The sequence below is a fragment of the Mus caroli genome, chromosome 6 (assembly GCF_900094665.2).
Source record: "Mus caroli chromosome 6, CAROLI_EIJ_v1.1, whole genome shotgun sequence".
Classification (NCBI taxonomy): Eukaryota; Metazoa; Chordata; class Mammalia; order Rodentia; family Muridae; genus Mus; species Mus caroli.
In genome coordinates, this window is record NC_034575.1 from 132,635,516 (window position 1) to 132,640,710 (window position 5,195).

At 40.9% G+C, this 5,195-nt stretch overlaps 1 protein-coding gene and 1 non-coding gene across 2 annotated transcripts in view; both read left to right on the forward strand.

The window, feature by feature from the left end:
- Positions 1-5,195, forward strand: part of Borcs5 (BLOC-1 related complex subunit 5) — a 64,241-nt gene that overhangs the window by 15,486 nt on the left and 43,560 nt on the right. The window lies entirely within an intron of this gene.
- Positions 5,082-5,188, forward strand: LOC115031456. Its single transcript, XR_003837076.1, has one exon. It is a non-coding gene; the product is annotated as a U6 spliceosomal RNA (small nuclear RNA).

A 5,195-nucleotide genomic window follows, 5' to 3' on the forward strand; every position in this document is an offset into this window, starting at 1 on the left:
ATTGGACTCTGCTCTGATGTACATGTTGTAGTTCATTTATTTTTGAACTTTCTTCTCTTTTTTTCCTCCTTTTTGAGACAGAGTCTACTCTTTTTTTTTTTGTTTTTTTTTTTTTTTTTTTTTTTTTTTGAGATAGGGTTTTATGTAGACTTATGTCCACTTGCTATGTAGACAAGGATGACCTTGAACTCCTGATCCTCCTGGCTCCACCTCTCAAGTGCTGGGATTACCACAACTAGTGCACAGCAGTCCTCAGTATATCATAACCCTTGCCACCAAGGTGACAGACTCCACCAGGGCCTTGGTGTCTGCCGACCTCTCTACCGTGGCTCGTGGTGACAGGCCTGTGCCTGGCCTTGTCTGAGAGTCAGAAGTTGTTTGCTTTGCCATTTTCCTATGGTTGTTTCTCCAGCTTCATGGACTTTTACTCCATGCATTTCAGATTAGTCTTAGTTGGAGATTCACAGGCACCCCGGTGCAGAGCTCAAACGTCCCTTTACTGAGGCCTTGCCTCTCCCATGGCCTGCTGTGTCAGCTGAAGACACTAGTTGTTCCAATACTGCGTCACCGCCTCTCCAGATCAGTAAAGAAAGCTGGGCTTTTCTCAGAGATACCCTTTGCTGTGGACTGAATGTCTTTATCAGTCCAAAACCAGAGGTTGCAATGGAATTCCTATGATTGTATAGGGAGATGGGATCTTAGGCCTGTAGGTAATTTGATTATAAGAGTGGCACCCTTCGGGGTGGCTTTCGTGTCCTTACAAGAGAAAGAAGAACATTCTTATCTTTGCCAGGTGATGAGACAGTAAGCAGACTGCCATTTGTAAACTAGAACCAGGTCTTGGGACTCCGGGGCCATGGATGGTCCAGGCTTCAGAACTAGGAGAAAGAAAGAGTTGTCGACTAAGCCACCGTCCATATTGTTCTAGTTACAGCAGCCATGACTAAGTCACCTCCCTGCTCTACATCCTGGAAACTGCCTTCAGGCAGTAAGCTAGGAAAACAGAGTGCTTTGTTTTCCTTCTCTTGGGGACAGTCTGGCACTGCCTGTGCAGAGCATCTGAAGAGTCGCTCATGCACTTTATCTGCTTCCTATTTGTATATGGCTGGAAGGCAGAATAGTTCATTCTTTGTAGAAACTAGGAATTTCTATAAAAGTAGAAAAAAAATTTTAATCCATTTTTAAAAAATTTTTTTCCTCTTCTTGCAACACATTGCTAAGTGTCTGAGAGTGTTCAGACAGGACCAAAGCAAATGTACAACGTGGCCACTAACCTTCAGGAACTTTGGTAGATTTGTGGGCAATCTAGAAGACTGAATAACTCACAATAATATAGTATGAGTAAAACTGCTACTACACTAAAAAGAATAGGCATGCATGTAAGAGGGATGGTTTTATCGGTTATTTATTTACAGTCCAAATGTTCTCCCCCTTCCTGGTTTGGAAGGGGATTATTAACATAGCCTGTAGAATATTCTGCTGAGTAGGCTTCACAGAGGAAAAACATTTGAGCTGGACTCCAAGGGATGAGTGAGAAACTGCTATATAAAGATGGGAGGGGGTTTCCAAATTTTATAATCTTCTATATAAACAAAAAGAAGCTATATAAAGCCAAACTAGCTCTTTGCTAAAGTTATATTTGGGGTCTACTGTAATTTAGATAGCCATAGGTCAGGAGGTAAAAGTCTGCTTTCAGCTTAGGCTTTTTCTGTCCGTGACTGAGGTAAGTTCTCCCTATATAGCCTGGACCATAGAAAAACACGTTAGAATTGAACCGTCCCTCTACCTCAGTAGTATACTCAGGTTTTGATTTCAGTTACTCTCCTGGTTAGCTCAGCTTGGTATGGTGCATCAGCCCTGTCTGTAATCCTAGCACTTGGAGGCAGAGGCAAAGCACGGCTGTAATTTGGAGATCAGCCTGGGTTGCATAGCAAGTTTGAGGTCTCCTTGGGCTCATAGTGAAAACCTCCCTCAAACAAACCAAAGGCAGAGCCATTGCCAGCATGTGTGCTGGGTATTCATTAATTCTATTTACATTTGTAATTTGTGCTGTATTCTGAATTTAAACCTAAGTATGTGGAGCCATGTCACTGTAAACAATATTCCTATCTGAGCTAGTTAAAATATTGCTGAGGTATGACAATAAGAGATGTATTTATTTTCTCTGAAGCTTGTCTTTGTTAGTAGTTTGTGACAGCCTGAATACATAAGGGTAGACTGTATAAAATTCAGTCAGTCCTTTTAAGTTTTTTTACTTTTCAAAAACCCTCTTTATACTTCTACTTTTAAGCATACTAGCAACTAGAAGTGAAATGTCAATTTAGGAAAGGTGAGGCTTTATAAATATTTCCAGAATTAGAAAAAAAAAAGTCCTTTCCACGTCTCAGATTCTAACGGATGATTGGACAGCTTGATTTGGTAACAGTCTTACAGAATGCAGAGTTGATTGTAGATAAAGTTCTTAACTCCTGAACAGAAGGGAGTCACATCCTAGATTTAGAACTCTGCTGCCTAAAATATTTATTCATCCATCTAGACAAATGTATTTATTCTTTTTGTTCACTTTCTTTAGGCTAGAGATACAAAAGCAGAACCACGGTTATGGCCCACGAAGAGTTCCTGGTGTAAAAAACAAGGGGGTGGGAGGGACTGTTATGGTAGCACATGGTAAGGGCTCACAGATGTGGGGAACCTAAGGGAAGAAAAGCTATTCTGAGACGTAAAGGTTGCCGAGAATCAGAACAGTGTGGAAGAACCTCTGGTCATCTTGTGAGTGTGGACTAAGCATGCCTTACTCTAAATGCCTTGGAATATTAATGTTTTAGGCTTTAGAGGTTTTAGGTTTGGGGTATTTTCATAGGCTTTAGGTGTTTTGAAATCTGAAACTTCCGAGCACTGACACCGAGTTCAAAAAGTTTCACATTTTAGAGCATTTCAGGTTTTTGAAGTAAGGATACTCAATATATAACGTCTTTGGGTAGGAGGGGGTTCGAGACAGGGTTTCTCTGTGTAGTCCTAGCTGTCCCAGAACTTGCTGTGTAGACCAGGCTGGCCTTAAACCCAGAGATCTGCCTCCTCTGCTTCTCAAGTGCTGGAAATAAAGACATGTGTGATCACTGTCTGGTGCAATCTGAAATTATTTCCAAAATGTTTAACAGGCTACCACGTGAAACTTAAAAACTGCTGGTGGTCAGGCCCTGGCTTCAGAGTCACTTTCAGGGACTGGGATATAAGGAGTATGTTACACTAGCATTTTAAGTGACCTTGAATGGGTGCATGGACCATGTATTGGATAAACTAATTTGAAGATGGTAAATTTGAATTCTACTTATTGTCACAAAATTTAGATTATTCAGTAATGATTTTAGTGATGATTGCTTTGTGGTGCTAGGGATTGCTCAGGCTTACTCAGCAAGCGCTGTAGCACAGAGCTGCTTTAGTTCCTCAGCCCCAGGCGGTTTTGGTTTTTGTTTTTCCCTTTTTGTTTGTTTGTTTTTTAAAGGCATGTGATTTTGGAAACTTGCTATTGGACTTTGGGTCTTTGGGATGAGTCTCAAGTCTTCAGGTTTGGAGGCCGGTATCCTAACCCTCTGAGCCATCTAGCAAACCCAGCAGTTCTGGTTTTGACAACACTTTTGCCACTAGATGTCACTAGAATAAAGCAGCTGGCTGCAGAAGTGTCTGTACCCTGTGCCCAGTGTTAAGAACACGGGCTCCCAAGCATCTGGATCTCCTTTTAGAACCAGGTCACAGCTCATTTCAAATGCAAGTTAGTTGGAAAAGCATACATGTTCTGTGACATAATAGTCATCTATAATTGCCTCTTTTAGTGTTTAGCAAGACAGAAAAGGAAAAAACTTCTGACCAGAGGAAACTCTAGCGTGACCTTACATTGTGTATGTAGAAAACTCTTTTCAGTTTATCACTGTGCTCAAAGAAATAATTGTGTTTATTGGAGGCATTTTAAATATCTGTCTGCTGGTGAGTGGATAAGTAAAATACCACATGTCCAGGAAATGGAATAAAAATCCTACTTAGCACTACAAAGAAACTAATGGATGGACTGGAAACCACAATTGCATGGATTCAGGAGAGTCAGCCCAAACTGGGAGACCCTGTCAGCAGGATGGGAGGAAAATAGGTTGGACACAATGATCTAAGTAGAAATCAAGAGGTGAGAAGACCTAAGTGAAATGATCTTCATTTTGCAGGTTATCCTTGGTCCTGCCTTGAGTCTGGGTAACATTGAACCTGAGTTTCTAGTTACTGAGTGTAGATGGAGTCATGTCATTTATTTTGTTTATTGTCAGTTCTTTGATAAGTTTCATACATGTATATGATGTATTCTCTTAATTCCTCTCTGTACCCTCTCATCCCCCTCTCATCCCTATGAACCCCCACACCTTGTCTCTTTCCATGTGGTTGCTGGGAATTGAACTCAGGACCTTCAGAAGAGCAGTCAGTGCTCTTAACCACTGAGCCATCTCTCCAGCTCCCAATACTGAACTATTTCTTGTGTTTAACATCTAAAGTTATTTTGTTTTTGTTTTCTTGAGACAGGCTCTTATGTAGCCCAGGCTGACCTTGAACTCACTGTGTAGCCATCCACTGCCAAAGTGCTGGGATTTCAGACATGCACCACCATACCTCATTCTGTGTGGTGCTAGGACTCAGTCTCAGGCCTTCATGCATGCTAGACAAACACTGTCTCGAATGAACCTCATCCCTGCCCAGGGCTTAAGTTCTTATCATTAAGCAAATGCTGCTCTAAGTCTTTGGACACATGTGAGCATTTTCAGTTGCTTAGCGTCAGCTCCTAGCAGTGGAATTGCTAGGTCATATGTGGTAAACTTCTATTTAATTTTCCCAAGCTGCCAAGCCTTTTCAGGTTGACTGTACTATTTTGCATTCTTTGAGCAATGTTTAAGTATTCCGTGTCCTCTTTCTTTCTGAATATAACCACTGAACTAGATTGTATAATGGTATGTAATTATGGTTTCATTTATATCTCTCTAATGGTAAGATTATTTTCATTTTCATTATCTATTAACATGTTTTAATAGATTAAGATAATTTAAATTGTGCTCGCTTCGGCAGCACATATACTAAAATTGGAACGATACAGAGAAGATTAGCATGGCCCCTGCGCAAGGATGACACGCAAATTCGTGAAGCGTTCCATATTTTTTAAGAAT